At 41.4% G+C, this 18,138-nt stretch overlaps 1 long non-coding RNA gene across 1 annotated transcript in view; it reads left to right on the top strand.

Annotated features, from left to right (window-relative positions):
- Positions 1-831: 831 nt before the first annotated feature.
- Positions 832-18,138, top strand: part of LOC141996857 (uncharacterized) — a 74,433-nt gene continuing 57,126 nt past the window's right edge. Inside the window, exons 1-2 of the long non-coding RNA XR_012641629.1 lie at positions 832-1,018; positions 5,276-5,355. This is a non-coding gene — a long non-coding RNA (uncharacterized LOC141996857). The remainder of the gene's footprint in view (positions 1,019-5,275; positions 5,356-18,138) is intronic.

The following is an 18,138-nucleotide window of genomic DNA, read 5'->3' as shown; positions in this document are numbered from 1 at the left end:
TTTTTCATTGGCTTTTATTTCATAAATTCTACCTCCACTGAACCATAAGAGAATAATAATTTTTGGTGCTTAGAGTGGCAGGTGGTCAAGGTGACTGTGAGATAATATCCATCTCTTCATTTTTCTCCACTCCACATCAAGATAGACTGGGAGATTGACCCGTTAAGTCGATGGCAGAGTGCTCTCCAGTTGATTCCACTACTCTAGCTCCCCAAGAAGAGTAAGGTAAGTCGACCACAGAACGTCTCCCATCGACACAGCACAGTGAAGACACCACGGTAAGTCAACCTAAGCTACATAATTCACGTAGCTGGAGTAGCATCACTTAGTCAACTTACCCCGGTAGTGTAGACAAGGCCACACTGTACAGCAGTTGGCCGGCATAGCAGCAGCTGATTTCTCCCCATTAGTTTTCAGCCACGAAGAGAACATTTCTTTCTGGTTGGAAAGGTGGAAATTGCAGACCACACTCAAGGTCGGTCCATGACAGGCTGGCAAGGATGTTCCAGGAGCAATGCAGCTAACATGCTACCTCTGGGGACCAAATAGGAGTTAGTAAAACACTTGGTCTCCACTAGACTAGGAAGCAAGGCATTCCAGTACTGCAAAGGCTGTAGCACTAGCCTATATTCAATATGTACCAAAGATACAGGATTATGCAGTGCTGAGAGCAGCATTGACCTGTTTCTGCTAGATAAAAAAAATCAAATCCTTAATTAATAAAAATTAAACCTTCATTAGAATTTGGACAATGTCGAGTTTCCACCAAGCTCATACGTTACAATGTTTCTGCTGTTAGGTGCATGCCCAGTTCACCTTCGTCTTTCATGATGATTGAATTTATCTAGTTGCCTCAGATGGGTGCTACAAAAACGGTACTGCAGTGATCACCATCAAGCTTAGTCCCCTGCTGAAGAAAGAAATTGAGATTGGCTTCAAGGAGGGGAACCTGGCCCCAGGAACTGGGGCAAATCAGAAATCACGGGTGAAAACTGCATGGTTGGATTGTACTTGCTTGGTAAATAAGCCACCTTGTTGAGTCTAATTGATTTATTAAAACAGATCATCTTTCGTGATCATCCGGATGGGAGCAGGAAGGCAAAGGAAGATCATTATTTTCATTTTAAACTGACCAGTTTGTTAATCAGGTTTTGATTATTAATGTTGCTGGGGAGGTTTGTGCCAAATGAGAGCAGCATTTTTTGTATCTGGCACTAAAGTATGCCAGCTCCCTTTTTGGTGCTGCTTCATTGCAACATCAGAGCACAATCTTCACAAAGCAGCATGGAAAATGGAGTGGACACTTTCCCGCATAAAAAATTGAGGTCATACTGAGCTGCAACGTTCTGATTTGGATTTTCCATCTCCCCCAAATTCTGGGATGTTTGGATCCAGCATTTTGGTTTGGCTCCTAGAGGAAGAGTCTATCAGACTCAGCACTCTGACCTCTGAAATTTTGTGAGTGTCAGATGCGAGGCTTCAGTTCTCACCCATCCCCAGTAACAATTCCTCTAACTAACTAACTCACTCTAAGGGCACTATGAACAAGGAGAGAATGGCAGGGTAGTAGTGAACATAGAGTGGGTTAGAAAGTTTGTTTGCTGGCTTCCTCTTCCTTGACCCCCCCAAGCATTCAACAAGATACCATTTTTATGCAAAGAGAGTCTACTCCCATGCTGCAGTAAAATACAGACTTTTAGAAACAACTTGATTTGTCTTTGTGCTCAGATTGTTTTATGGAATTTCTTTTAATCGTTCTTAAAATGTATTCCTTCTTGGTTTGATTGGAAATCCGGGAGTTTAGAATGAGATATGATATACAGTCCCCATTCACTTGGCCAGCAGAGTTCACATATGTTCATTTCTAGTCAGCGAAATCTGTTACTCTGGGTGAAGGGACTCCATTACCCTGAGGGGAGGGGATCCTGCTGTGAGCTAGCCAAGGAATGGCAAAGACACTTGTTTTCCTTCCAGGGCTAGAGGAAAGATGTTTGTTATATTGAAGGAGGCAAGGAAGAGCAGGGAAAAATACACACATCATTCAGAAATGTGTTCTGAATTGCACCTTAAAATTACCATGTAATTGCAAACTTGACCTCTGACAACTTACCTTGCAAATCTATTCATTTCCAAACCAATTATGATTTGTTGGAACTGAAATGTTTTGGTGCAGGGTATCTGTGTTCGAGCCAAACACAGATCAAAGTCACTACCCAAGAATAAAATGCCAAACAACGGCCTTTACTGAATCAAAGGCACAAATGGAATTTTTTTAAAAACCCTCACATATTTTTAAGATAATTATTCATTTTATAGCAGTCAAGTTTAGAACATGTTAAAAACCAATTGCAGGGAGAAAAAAAAAAACATATTCTACGTTTAGTTAGCACCAAGAATTTGACTTTGACCTACAGTACCAAAGCAAAGAAATTCACAGTTAAGACTACGTAACTAGTCAATACTGGGTGTTTGACTCGCACTGTTCTTACAGGGATCTGTACGAAGTCTTAAGTACCATATGTACCAGGGAAGAAAAAATTAACAGCAAAAATAAAATAAAAAATCTGCCTTATTAATAAGAGAATTTACACTTTGCACAATCTACTACAGGGTAATGGCTCCATCTGATTATTGATCTTCAGTTTCCCTGGTAGTCCTGAAATTGTTCTTTTGAACTACTATAGCATGAGACAAAGGTTGTTTTTTTCTCTCCTTTGTTGAAATATTTTGAGTTTGTGGCTCATTGAGCAAAGCATCATAAATTAATGCTAATGACATGCTTAAGCCAAGTCTATTTGATTTAAAAAAAGATACACATACTTTTAAATATTTAAAATAAGGAATTTCATGGGGAAAAACATGCATTTAAATTAAATAACTATTACTTTTTCTAAAGTGCAAAACTCACATCATGTAAACATGGCATATCTGTGTGTGCAATTATATAATCGGCATACACTGTTATGAAAATTAAACAAGCAATTGCATGCCCATTTTGCACATGCTGTTGTGCACATTAATGGCCTGAAAATATGGCTCAATCATTTTTGAGACACAGAAGAAAACACACCTGAGACTGGAAAATGAGTGCCTAAAGGTACGCTCCTAAATGCATCGTTAGGCTCCTAAATGCATGCTCCAATTTTCAAAAGTGCTGAGCGTACAGCAGCAACCACTGAAGTCAATTAGGAGTTAAATTAGTGTAAATGTAGTTTTACTTTTTACACTTTTATGGTTGTATATAATCAAATATTTTTAGTGTAAAGGGGGCAGTAAATCACACCAGGGAGAGACAAAGTTCATCCTTTAGTCGATTTTAAAGGGACACTACTAAGTTACAAAAAAATAAAATAAAATATATCATTTATTAAATAAAATCCTTACAATGCCCTAGTAATTAAAGCTGAAATAATTTTAAAAGCTGAACTAATTTTTCAAATTCCCGCTGCTGCAACAGTGAAAACAGGTTGGTCTTTTTATAGTTCGTTTTATTTTCTGGTTCATACCACTGCTATTAGCACTACGACCTTTGGCAGAGGCATCATTTGGTGTGGGGAAAGGTATCCCCCCAACAGCATTTTCATAGGCCTATATACGCTACATTTTTCTCCCTGCTCCCAGATAAATATAACCACATATTATGATTATATTCTCTGATATGATGCTGACACATCTTTGCCTCCTCCAGAATTTTTCTGAAATGATGTGCCGGAACACTGGGTCAGGTCTTTGATCTCTTAGCTTTGTCAATGTTATCTGAGAGTGTTCATTGCCTCACAGAATTAGGCCTTTCCTTTGGGGATCTCAAAGCACATTACAAAAGCTGGCAATATTATCATCACCCTTCCATAGACAGAGTAAGTGAAACACAAAGATGTTAAGTGACTTGCCCAATGTCACACAGCAAGTCGGGCCTCCCAACCTGCAGGCATCTGCTCTGCCTATTAGTCCACAATGAATGCACTCGCACAAGGCTATAGCCTTTGGGTAACAAAAAAGACTGGGGAATGTTTAATTAAAAAACCTCTGATTTACTTTCTACTTATTAAGATTTCATATTCTAATCAGAAGTCAAAGTGCAGGTACAAAATTTGAAAAAAATTGAAAGACAATATAATGGACCTACCATGGCAGATGTAAGGCCAAACCTTACTCAACACCCACCCTGACCCAACACCCACCCCTACTCAGCATCCTTCCTCACATCCAGTAAAAGCTTAGGAAAACAGATGCTCCCTGCAGCATGCCATGAAAGGTCATAACACCAGGACTTTGGCAGAAAAAAGGGGGAATACTTTTCAGGACCTCTCTCTTAGAACACCCAGCAATCATAGATTCATGGATTAAAAGGCCAGAAAGGACCATTGTGATAATTTAGACTGACCTCCTGTATGACACAGGCCATAGGATTTTCCTGAATTTATTCCTGTTTGAAGTCTAGTAGCTGTGGTTGAACTTTTAGAGAAACATCGAGGCTTAATTTCAAAATGTCAGTGACGGAGAATCTACCACCACCATTGGTAAGTTATTCCAATGGTTAATTACTCTCATTATTATAAATATATGCTTTATTTGTAGTCTGAATTTGTCTAGCTTCAATTTTCAGCCATTGGATTTTGTTATACCTTTCTCTGATAGATTGAAGAATCACCTGTTATCAAATTTCTGTTTCCCATGTAGGTACTTACAGACTGTGATCAAATTACCCCTTAACCATCTCTTTGATAGAGCTCCTTGAGTCTCTCACTATAAGGCATGACTTCCTAATCTTTTAATCATTCCTGTGGCTCATGTCTGAACCCTCTCCAAATTATCAACATCTTTCTTCAAGTGTGGACAGAAGAACTGGACATAGTATTCCAGCAGCAGCCGCGCCAGTGCCAAATACAGAGATAATAGGAACTCCCTACTTCTACTTGATAGTCCACTATTTTTTACATCCAAGGCTAGCATCAGGCCTGTTAGCCACAGCATTTTGCAAATGGGTACTCATGTTCAGCTGATTATCTACCATGAGCAACCCCCAGATCTTTTTCAGAGTCACTGCTTCCCAGAATAGATTTCCCCCATCTATAAAGATGTCCTACATTCTTTATTGTTAGATGCATTATTTTACATTTGGCCACATCAAGGCACATACCTTTTTTTTTGTGCCGTGTACCAAGTGATCCAGATTGCTCTGTATCAATGACTTGTGTTCATTGCTGTTTACAACTTCCCCAGTATATATGTTATCTGCAAACTTTATCACTAATCATTTTATGTTTCCTTCCAGATCATCGAATTAAATGTTAAATAGCATAAAATCAAGAATGGAGCCCTGCTGGATCCCACTAAAAATACACCCACTTGATGGTGATTACCCGTTTGTGATTACATTTTCAGACCCATCAGTTAGCCAATTTTTCATCAATTTAATGTGTGCCATATTGATTTTGGATTGTTCTAGTTTCTTCATCAAATGTTGTGCAGTACCAAGTCAAATGTATTACAGAAGTATATTACAGCAACACTATTATCTTTATCAACCAAACCTGAAATCTCATAAAAATTATATAAAATAAGTTCAATTCCCTATAGCTCTTAGAGTGTAGTCCTGTGTAGACAGCTTCCAAAATCTCAGATGGAGATAGCGCCATGTAAAAAAAATGGCTGCAACCTTCTTGTCTAATACATATGATAAAAAGCACTCAAAAAACCTACCTGCCCACTCACCCAGTAGTATCTGGATCCAATACAATTCCTAAATTGCAATCCTGCACAACCAACAGCTAACAAACTAATACTTCATAAATGACACCCAGAGAAGCAGATTTCCAAAATGTTTCTCTAGAACTGCATTTTTCCTATCAAATAAACATCCTAAATGGATTATTTACCACAATTTGTATCCTCTAGGAGAATAAACCAAATTTCACTCAACTAACTAAAATATTTGATCAACAGAAACTTCCTTTAATGTATGGCTTTCAATCCTTTACATCTCATTGAAAATTAAAAAGGCAAGGTTTGGTTCATGTCATTATAACCACACAGAGATCTGTCCTTCCTGATCCACAGGAAAATTATCAGCACTATGACATTCATTAGTCTTTTCATATAAAATGTCATTTTTCAGGAATGTACAGTAGTTATCTTTTAGTGAATGCAAACAAAGTTATGAAGTCTACAAATTAAAGATGAATATCCTGTTCTCTGACTAATGCAATGTACAGTATTCTATACTTCCATATCAAAATTTCATCTATTTTATTATACAGTAATTACACCAGATAGGATTTCTGTCTCAGCAGATGATAAATGTCTTACTGCCAAACAATATGGCACCTCATGTGGTCCTTGCCATTGCACAAAGAGCAAAAGGAAATGTGCTCCCCACAACTTTGAATGTGGGCAGGGGTGAGGAGGGGCTTTGTCTGGCCAAGTGGAACAAAACGGGGTCATGGCTCCTTTAAAGGTCCTTGCCCCATTGGGTTAAGAGGAGAGGGCACAGGAGCATCACCTGAGCCAGGGGTTGACAGGAAGTGGTTCAGCTAGGCCATAAATCCATAGGCACCCGAGGAAGGGAAGGTATTTATATTCTGTTCCCACCGTATAGAGTCCCCTTTCACCCAGCAGAAGGCATGGTGGGGAGCCGCCAAGCTGCCATGGGTTGACAACACCTAGGTGCATGAATCAAAAGGTGGCTAAATCTGCATGTGAATGAGTATCAGTAATTATTCATCAGAAAATACAGTAACGGACACCTGAGTTATTCAGGGATGACGGTATACACCTCTCTGACCTGGCAGCAGATGCACTTTTGATCAACATTAGGGAGGGAATTAATTGCAGCCTAATTAAGCCACATCCCTAGCATCTTGTCTTTCTTCCTATGTGGCTGGGGCAATGCACCTTTTCCACTACTTGGAGTTAGGAGATTCAGAGTTCCACCCTTCTACAGGTTTTTTAATGAGTGCAGAGCAATTCTGTGGGATAGAGATGTTATATCAATAAAGTTTCCTCTGGATTTTGTGGCCACCAGAATTCAAATCCGTTCCAACCTTGATCAGTTTTAAAGATCACGCTGTCCCCAAGTGATATTAGCTTGAATAGTCTTACAGCTTTTGGACTTGGAATCAGGAAAATTTAGCACATTTTTTTTTGGAAATGAAAGAATAATTCATAATTCAGACTATTAAACCATAAAGGGGCAAGGAGAAGGGGTGCTCTGCACTGATAGTCCAATACACTGGAATGAATTATCAAAGTGGTCTCAACTTGCCTAAATATGTCTGTAGCTTTACACACACAATCATTTTCGTATGCAAGTAGCAAAAATTCTGCACACAACTAATATTATATCCATGTATGCAAAAGAGATAGGTACTACCCAATTAAAATGCACACATCCCAACCGCACGAATAGGTCTGTGACTTCTTTGGGCCACTGACTGCATATATGTACCTTTAATAGTAGCCTACAAGCATAAGAAGATGGAGAGGGGTGAATAAAGAAAAGAGTAAAATAATTTTTTAAATCACAAAATACACTGTAGAAGAGGTTACAATCTAAATAGAACAGGCAAAGAATGAGAGAAAAGAATTGTTAAGTAACTGCCTGAGGTCACACAGTATGTTAGTGGTAGAACTGGGAATTAGAACCCAGCTCTCTCGAGTCCCAGTCCAGCATCTTAGCCACAAGCTCATCCTTCCTCTCTATATGCTACTATTATTTTGTCAGAAAACAGGAAATGTAGTGGATGTCCTGAAGAATGCTGGAGAATTTCCACTGATAGTAATCCATGTGGGAACAAATGAAACCAGTGAAGGAAGAGTCAAGAAAAAGTAACTTCAGGGACTTAGGAAAATCCTGTCATAGGTTCTCTTAAGTGATTTTCTCAGAAATCCTTCCAAAGTCAGCAAAAGTGAAGAAAATAGAAGACAAAGTGAAAAACAGCTGATGGATGTGCTAATCATGGAGTGAGAAGAATCTTAGATTGAAATATAAACTACTGAAATATCTTCTGTGATGGGTCCTTGAATTAGATGTCTCTACTTAAGTATGGTCTTCAGCGGGAGTTTTGCCTGAGTAAGGACTAAGTAAAAGCTGAGTAAGGACTTGAGGCTGTGGCCAAAAGATTACACGAAAATCAGACTAACCAGTGTGTGTTTCTCATTTACATAAAAAATACAATGGCAATTCAATCTGCTGATTTTGTGGGAAAATATAGTTTGAAATATGTCACTTCATACACACTCATGGAAATGTGAAACTCAGATTAAGTGCTCTTGCTGGCAATACATTTTGTATCATCCTAACACAGTAGCCCATCCACTCCAGTATCTTGTCTCTGGTAGTGTTCAGATCAGATATTTCATGGGGAAATGAAAACTTGCTATACTGCAATTTGCCAGTTTTAGCTGACAGGATGCATGTAGAATGATTAGAGCATGAAACCATAATGCAAACTCCCACATTCGCTCTGTGTAGGCTCGAAAGCTTGTCTCTTTCACCAGCAGAAGTTGTTCCAACAAATGCTATTAACTCACCTGCCTCGTCTCTCTAATATCCTGGGACCAACATGGCGAAAACATCATTGTAAACAGGTTTAGACATGTCTTTTTAAAAGAGAGCAGCCAAAACTGGATAAAATCTACAGGATGTGGTCATGCCATTGATTCCTCTAAGACCATTATAAAAGAAAAGCATTGAGTCACAAAGAATAGTAGAATTCTTGATCCCATTTCTAAAGGAAATAATGAAAGCTTTTCTAGGCAACTCTCACTAATTTGCTAATATTTAATGGGTTGAGATTTGAGGAGTAATTTCCTAAGAATCCTCTCTATTAAAAAACACCAATAATTCTATATTTCTCTTTCAAAATGAACCTCAGAAATGGACTGTGCTGAATGACAAGAAAACCAACTAAAATTAGTAACAGCATGCTCATTGCCTAGAGCAGCATAAAACTGATGGGTGATGTGATGATGACAGACAAATCCTTCTTCCCATTCTAAATTCTGTCTACCAACTAAATAAGTAATGTCATCAATATCATTTCAGCATTACATTCAGCTTTTGTAGCAGCTGCAGTATTGCTGCATCTCCCCATTGCCTTTGCTCCCTCGCTTTGTGGCACTGCTTAGATTTAGTTTGGGCTGATTAGGACAGGTAATACTGTAGCCGATAAACTTGTGCCATTCAGGCTCAGAATCCAAATATAATCACTGGGGGTCAAACTGCATGCATTTTAAGGGCATAATAAAAGCAAATGCTACAGTACTCTTTCCACTAATGTCTCAAATATTGACTCCTGACTCTGACTCTTGTTCTTTTACACCAGAAACTTTGAAGTTGTCAGTGAGAAGGGTACTTTCTGGTTCCTCATCCCTTTTTCTTAGAATCATAGCACCATAGGACTAGAAGGGACAGCAAGGGTCATGTAGTCCAACCACCTGCCAAGATGTAGGATTTGTTGTGTCTAAACCATCCAAGACAGATGGCTGTCCAGCTTCCCTTTGACAACCTCCAGTGAAGGAGCTTCCACGACTTCTCTGGGAAGTTCGTTCCATTGTCCTACTGTTCTTCAGTTAGGAAGTTTTTCTTGAGATTTAATCTAAATCTGCTATGCTGTAGTTGGAACCCATTGCCTCTTGTCCTGCGCTCTGTGGCAAGAGAGAACAATTTTCTCCATCTTTTTATGGCAACCTTTCAAGTCTTTGAAGGCCATCATCATGCCCCCCCTTAATCTCCTCTTTTCCAAACTAAACACCCAGTTCCTTCAGTCATGCTTAGATGGCTTGAATTTTCTTCTAACCCCCTCTATTCATTTCTCCATATTTCTCTTCTGGTTTTACCTTACCCATTTACTTTTTAGCTCAACAATAGAAAAAAGTGGAATGTTAATAGGTGCAAATAGCTGCTGGATTATATATAATGAGACAGTAAAAAAGAAAATCTCATAGGCCCTTAGTTTGGACTACCTAGGGTCCCTAAAAACAGATATTCAAATCCAAGCTCCTCATCCTTCTGAAGTATATAACATGAGTTTACTGTCTGGGGATCTTTTGTAGGACACCTTAGCAACTGAGCTCACATCTCATCTGCATGAATATTAAAGATCCCAAGGCACTTCTTGTAAGAGTTTGGGTTGGCCTAGTGGACTTGACCAAAATTTTCCTTCCCACTAATGTACAAAGTGCTATGTGAGTGCAGCTTGCCACCCGACAATTGTCTGCATTTCTGTGGTGCTGTATGTATTGAAACACTTTGGTTTCCCTCAGGAGGGAAAGCACTATATAAAATACTAAGCTAGTGTTAATATTATTTTCATTTGATTTCTCCTGTGACACTTAACTGATTTGCTCTGCTTTCAAGGCAAAATGTTGTCCACACTGTTCATCCAGAGTGAAATTTGCCCCAGAACAAAGGATAGGAGCTATGGCCAAGATTTTCAGAAGAGACTAGTGATTTTGGAAGGCTCAGGACACTGGAAAGGGCCCTGATTCATGCTCAGCACTTTCTAGAACACGTGACTTTGGGGTTATGATACTTCATATTGCAAGATAACTAGAACTTCTTGTGTAGCTCACAAAAATTCACAAACAAAGGCAAGGGATGTTTAAAAAGCCGGTAGTGATATAAGCCTTATTATAAAGATATGAGGGTCCTCAACTACAGATGATCACTCAAAAAGAGAAAGTCATGACTTTATTCAGAGTAGTCACATTATCATCCAAGATACTGTAGCTAGTTCTTTATTTAACTCATACTGGAACATAAGTACACTGTGGTATAAAGTTAGATCAGTTTACAGGCAGATTAAAAAAAAAGAGGCAAATAACATGATGCTCAGACAATTAGGCCCACGCTGCTCTCTCAACATTTCTAAATTGTCATTTTTAATTTGGAGTTGGTAAGGGACAGGAGAGCAACCAGTGAAAAATGTGATGATGAAATTGTGCCAATAATTAGGAGCACAATTGGGTAAAAAGGGCTGGCCAAGAATTGGGAGGATGCTAAAGGAATCCAAGCACCTTGCTCTGTTCTAAAGGGAGAGGATGTATTATCACAACTTTCTCCCTCTTCTATGGGGGTCAGTTCTAATTATCTTGCAGAACATTGAAAGGACTATGAAGTTGCTATGATTGCCCTTCATAACTGACGTGGGTCCAATATGTTGGCAGGGCGGTCTGAGTGCCAGGCAGGCAGTGCAGCCCCAGCGCCAGCAGGCCGGCCAGCCCCAGTCCCAGGCCTAGGCAGCCTGCTCCTGGAGGCAAAGAATGGGGGGGCACGCCAGGCTGTTTGGGGAGGCACAGACTATGATACCCACTGCTCATGGCCCCACCACAGGCACAGGGATCTCTGCTGAGGGAACGGGGTAGGGACTAGGTGGGCCAAGAAAGGAATGGCAAGGTGGGGTTATGGAGGGAGATGAATAATCCTCTGTGGAGATTAAAAGGAGAAGATAATGTAGCCACAGACTATAATTATCTGTTCTGCAAAGTCCCCTCTGTGGTGGGCAATCCTCCTTTAAATGGCAGTCCCCAGGAGCATCTGTGGCTAGGGGGAACCATTAGGAGTGACTAATATCATTGATTGGGGGAAACACTGGGACCAGAACTGCCACAGAGGCAGAGGGTTTCTATGCAGATAGCCATGGCCTCCCATAGATCCCAGGGAACCAAGAGGTTTGGGGTCATGTGATGGGGTTTACAAAACCCTCCTTGGGTTAAAGGAAAAGAGGTTAAAGAACAAGACTGGGACCAGGTAGCCCCACACCTCCAGGCCTGCAGAGCATGCTCCAACTGGATAGGGAGCTTAAAAGGGAGCCATTCAGGTCAGGAGGGTGAAGGAAGACAAACATTTCCTGGCGGCTCCTGAACAAGGGTGCTGAAGAAGCCTCCCTGTGAGGAAGAAGAATCATAGAATCATAGAATATCAGGGTTGGAAGGGACCTCAGGAGGTCATCTAGTCCAGCCCCCTGCTCAAAGCAGGACCAATCCCCAATTAAATCATCCCAGCCAGGGCTTTGTCAAGCCTGACCTTAAAAACTTCTAAGGAAGGAGATTCTACCACCTCCCTAGGTAACACATTCCAGTGTTTCACCACCCTCTTGGTGAAAAAGTTTTTCCTAATATCCAACCTAAACCTCCCCCACTGCAACTTGAGACCATTACTCCTTGTCCTGTCCTCTTCTACCACTGAGAATAGTCTAGAACCATCCTCTCTGGAACCACCTCTCAGGTAGTTGAAAGTAGCTATCAAATCCCCCCTCATTCTTCTCTTCTGCAGACTAAACAATCCCAGTTCCCTCAGCCTCTCCTCATAAGTTATGTGTTCCAGACCCCTAATCATTTTTGTTGCCCTTCGCTGGACTCTCTCCAATTTCTCCACATCCTTCTTGTAGTGTGGGGCCCAAAACTGGACACAGTACTCCAGATGAGGCCTCACCAATGTCGAATAGAGGGGAATGATCACGTCCCTCGATCTGCTCGCTATGCCCCTACTTATACATCCCAAAATGCCATTAACCTTCTTGGCAACAAGGGCACACTGCTGACTCATATCCAGCTTCTCGTCCACTGTCACCCCTAGGTCCTTTTCCGCAGAACTGCTGCCTAGCCATTCGGTCCCTAGTCTGTAGCGGTACATTGGGTTCTTCCGTCCTAAGTGCAGGACCCTGCACTTATCCTTATTGAACCTCATCAGATTTCTTTTGGCCCAATCCTCCAATTTGTCTAGGTCCCTCTGTATCCTATCCCTGCCCTCCAGCGTATCTACCACTCCTCCTAGTTTAGTATCATCCGCAAATTTGCTGAGGGTGCAATCCACACCATCCTCCAGATCATTTATGAAGATATTGAACAAAACCGGCCCCAGGACCGACCCCTGGGGCACTCCACTTGACACCGGCTGCCAACTAGACATGGAGCCATTGATCACTACCCGTTGAGCCCGACAATCTAGCCAACTTACTACCCACCTTATAGTGCATTCATCCAGCCCATACTTCTTTAACTTGCTGACAAGAATACTGTGGGAGACCGTGTCAAAAGCTTTGCTAAAGTCAAGAAACAATACATCCACTGCTTTTCCTTCATCCACAGAATCAGTAATCTCATCATAGAAGGCGATTAGATTAGTCAGGCATGACCTTCCCTTGGTGAATCCATGCTGACTGTTCCTGATCACTTTCCTCTCATGTAAGTGCTTCAGGATTGATTCTTTGAGGACCTGCTCAATGATTTTTCCGGGGACTGAGGTGAGGCTGACTGGCCTGTAGTTCCCAGGATCCTCCTTCTTCTCTTTTTTAAAGATTGGCACTACATTAGCCTTTTTCCAGTCATCTGGGACTTCCCCCGTTTGCCACGAGTTTTCAAAGATAATGGCCAATGGCTCTGCAATCACAGCCGCCAATTCCTTTAGCGCTCTCGGATGCAACTCGTCCGGCCCCATGGACTTGTGCACGTCCAGCTTTTCTAAATAGTTCCTAACCACCTCTTTCTCCACTGAGGGCTGGCCATCTACTCCCCATGCTGTGATGCCCAGCGCAGCAGTCTGGGAGCTGACCTTGTTCGTGAAGACAGAGGCAAAAAAAGCATTGAGTACATTAGCTTTTTCCACATCCTCTGTCACTAGGTTGCCTCCCTCATTCAGTAAGGGGCCCACACTTTCCTTGGCTTTCTTCTTGTTGCCAACATACCTGAAGAAACCCTTCTTGTTACTCTTGACATCTCTTGCTAGCTGCAGCTCCAGGTGCGATTTGGCCCTCCTGATTTCATATCTACATGCCCGAGCAATATTTTTATACTCTTCCCTGGTCATATGTCCAACCTTCCACTTCTTGTAAGCTTCTTTTTTATGTTTAAGATCCGCTAGGATTTCACCGTTAAGCCAAGCTGGTCGCCTACCATATTTACTATTCTTTCGACTCATCGGGATGGTTTGTCCCTGTAACCTCAACAGGGATTCCTTGAAATACAGCCAGCTCTCCTGGACTCCTTTCCCCTTCATGTTAGTCCCCCAGGGGATCCTACCCATCCGTTCCCTGAGGGAGTCGAAGTCTGCTTTCCTGAAGTCCAGGGTCTGTATCCTGCTGCTTACCTTTCTTCCCTGCGTCAGGATCCTGAACTCAACCAACTCATGGTCACTGCCCCCCAGATTCCCATCCACTTTGCTTCCCCCACTAATTCTTCCCGGTTTGTGAGCAGCAGGTCAAGAAAAGCTCCCCCCCCAGTTGGCTTGTCTAGCACTTGCACCAGGAAATTGTCCCCTACGCTTTTCAAAAACTTCCTGCATTGTCTATGCACCGCTGTATTGCTCTCCCAGCAGATATCAGGAAAATTAAAGTCACCCATGAGAACCAGGGCATGCGATCTAGTAGCTTCTGTGAGTTGCCGGAAGAAAGACTCATCCACCTCATCCCCCTGGTCCGGTGGTCTATAGCAGACTCCCACCACTACATCACTCTTGTTGCTCACACTTCTAAACTTAATCCATAGACACTCAGGTTTTTCTGCAGTTTCGTACCGGAGCTCTGAGCATTCATACTGCTCCCTTAAATACAGTGCTACTCCCCACCTTTTCTGCCCTGCCTGTCCTTCCTGAACAGTTTATAACCATCCATGACAGTACTCCAGTCATGTGAGTTATCCCACCAAGTCTCTGTTATTCCAATCACGTCATAATTCCTTGACATCACCAGGACCTCCAGTTCTCCCTGCTTGTTTCCAAGCAGACTGCCTGCTAAGCCCAGTGGGGCTGATGGTTTAGTTGTTTTTCTTTTCTTTTGCTTACTTATATTGGCCTTGAAGACTCTGGGGGAGACAGATGACAGGAAGCAACCCAGGAAGCCAGCTCTGGGACACTCCAGAATGCCCAACATTGTTGTCTCTCATAGCGTCCTTGGTCATAGCCCAGTTGAGTGGGAGGCCTGAGATCTCCTACCAACTGCCCTGTTATAGGAGGGGCACATGCCTTATTTCCACCCCACCTCCCACTTTAGTAAGGAGAGGGTAAGGATGCTGAGATCTCTGAGGCAAGGATAAGCCACATACAAGGGTTAGGAACTGGACTGAAGGCCCTTCTTGCCAGGAGACTGGAAATTAGGTGCGCTCTCCACTAGGCCACTTGGCCCTCCGGGGACTAACGACGGGTCAGCTTGCATGTTATAAATACCATTGCCTCCTGCCCTCAAATGGAATGATATGGATGAATTTCTAGGATGGGAACCCCATGGGAATTTTCTTCCATTGAGTGTCTCCCACAGGAGGGAATGATCCAGTCTTTTCCCCATCCCACCCTACAGGGGGAAGGGAACTGCCTGACACTGTAGAATTCTCCAGTAGCTCATCAAAGATGGCATCTCAAGCTGAGAATTTTAGGCATGGTAGAGAGCAGGAGGCATTAATGAGCTCTAAGTGGGCACTTCACCACTTTCAATGGGTGTGTGATATGCCAATCAGTATGCACATTTTCTCTGGTTTTACCTAGGAGGGAATACGGGTTGCCTGCACATGCCAGCCATGGTAGTACTTCACTACTCATTTGGACATGAAATCTTTAAAGATTGTAACTATTTTTGGCCAAGTGCAAAAATGAATTGCAATTATTTGGTGTGGATGGTGGCTATATCAATACCAAATAAATCTAAGGTGCAGTTCAAAAGATGTCTTTGTGCAATGCTGAAATAAAAGGATCTCTCCTGTCTTTGTGCAGTATTGTATTGCAATGTATGGTTACCCCTCCATCACTGAACCCTTAATAGGGAAGGAGAGCTATTGTCAGATTAAGTAGACTCACATGCGTGCAGCATAAATCCATATAATGAAAGGAGCCATGCATGGGAGAGTGAACGGCTGCCTTAAAGAAGAGATAGAGAATATGGAAAAAAAAAACCCTGCTGAGCTGGAAAAGTAAGAATCTCTGTACTAGCCGAACTGTTATGATATTTCATAAGGAAAGATATTGAGTAGCTTTTTGGAACTAGCATCCTTATCTTGTGTGCTTCTGAATCTGGGTCAGAGTAGACCTGTGAAAAACTCTACTGTTTAGGTTTGGCAGTTTTAGTTTGCAGGTCTTCACACCTTTTCAGATGAACCTGAATATTGTGTCAGGTCTCCACCAGTATCATCCTGAGGGGAAATTCAGGGCAGGCCCAAGGTATGGCCAGTGATCCATTGCAGTAAGAGGGACTCTGGGCTGAAACACTGCATGGGACAGCTACAATCCACATCCATTCCTCCAGTCCACAGACTGAATGGACAGGCTTTCTAGTTATGCCTGAGGACTCACTCTCTCTCACAGCCCCCAATCTCTCTCTCTCTCTCTCTCTCTCTCTCTCTCTGAGAGCAAAGGCCTTAGATGCAGGATTTGATCCATGTCTAAGATTTGACCCTCTACACACCATGCTAATTTTTCCAGCCTGCCTTTTGTCATCAACTACTGCTGAAAATTACCCTGCTATGTTTGAATGGCAGAACATCATTAAGAGTATACATTTTTTACCAGTCAAACAGAACATTCACAATGAGGATGAGCTTGTAATTACACACATGTCAGAACAGGGAGCATGATAGTCTGCTTAGATTTTCTTGAACATTTCTTTTGAAGAATTTTTTGGGGAGGGAGGGAAGAGCTTCCTGTAAATCAACTTTGGCATGAAACTTTTGTAAATGGTGCCCAACATCCATCACATTCTTTGTTCAATGTTTTTCCTACACATAAAGAGCTGACAACCTGCTACTCTATGATTGATGTACTTATTTCTTCTAAACTATCACTAACCAAGCATATCATTTTTATACAGTACATGTATATTCCATTTCCTACGGTTTTGACTATTAAGCAGGCTCAGCAGTGGAAAAACTGTTTATATACTGTTAAGAGGATCTAACTTAAAGCCTTGAAAACCTTTTCATTCCAGTTTTCTTTGTTTTTAAGGGCAGTGAAAGAAACATAAGACTAGACACTCCCAGTGATGCAGGATGACACTCTTAAAAATGCATATCAATATACGTTAAAAGTTCTATTGTCAATGGATCCAGCCAGCAGCTACTTCAGACTTTACAGTGTTAATGGGAATATTATAATTCATATATTCTCACATTATAAGAGAATGACATTTCAGGTTTGCAGGCTCTCCTGACAAGGTATAACATATTTATCTGGGTTTTTATACTATGCTTTATCAACGTAGGATCTGAACAACTATTGACGTAATTACAATTCATGTATTCATACAATGCTTAGGGGTCTTCCAGTGACATTATATTGAGCATCACATTGCTCCTCTACGTAGATGTTTGAAAGAACATACACATTTTAAAAAAAATTAAAATCCCATTGACTTATCATCAGGTCTCGGGCACTTTCTGACCTGACATGATGGTAATGGATCTGTTACAATTCATATGTGTTTATGATATATGAGGCATTTGAGTTGACATTGAATCAGGTCAGTGGGTCCATTGGACAGGAGGCAATGTCAATGGAACAGTTATGTGTTATTGATGTCAGTCGCAGAATAGATAAAAACATTATCAGAATAGCTTTTGTTAAGTTTTTTTTTCTTAAAAGGCAAATAGCACCAGCCCATAGCAACCACTCAGTGACTACAAAGTTTCAGTTTTTCAAACAAGCCATTTTGAGTTCCAGCAAATCAAGGAAATGACTGAAACCATCTTTATGCAAATATTTTCATATGAGAAAGGGATTAAACAGTTTGGGCAAAATTTTCAACTGTCGAACATGATGTGCCTGTAAAAAATATATGACCACACATAGCCCTGCAAATCCTTATGCACATGAATAACTTTACTCACATAGGCTAACGTTTTTGCTGGTGCCTGACATAACTCATGTGTATTGTCACACTGAATTCTATGGGCCTGATTCTACTGCTGCTTCACGCTGCTCTGGCAATGTAAAGGGGCTTTCCAAAGTGAGCAGAGGCCATGTTGAAGCTTCTTTATCCTGCCTGCCACATGTGGTGTAAAATGGCCTTACTGTAAACGCGAATCAATCGCATTGAGACTACAGTCATGCTTAAAGCACATATAATTGTTTGCAAACTCTGAATCACAGGCAGTCCAGTGAATAAAATGGGAAAACCCCCGTGAGTAAAGTTACTTGCATGATTTATTCTTTTATGT

This window comes from Natator depressus, chromosome 12, assembly GCF_965152275.1.
Source record: "Natator depressus isolate rNatDep1 chromosome 12, rNatDep2.hap1, whole genome shotgun sequence".
Taxonomy (NCBI): domain Eukaryota; kingdom Metazoa; phylum Chordata; order Testudines; family Cheloniidae; genus Natator; species Natator depressus.
This window is presented reverse-complemented; position numbering and strand designations above follow the sequence as displayed.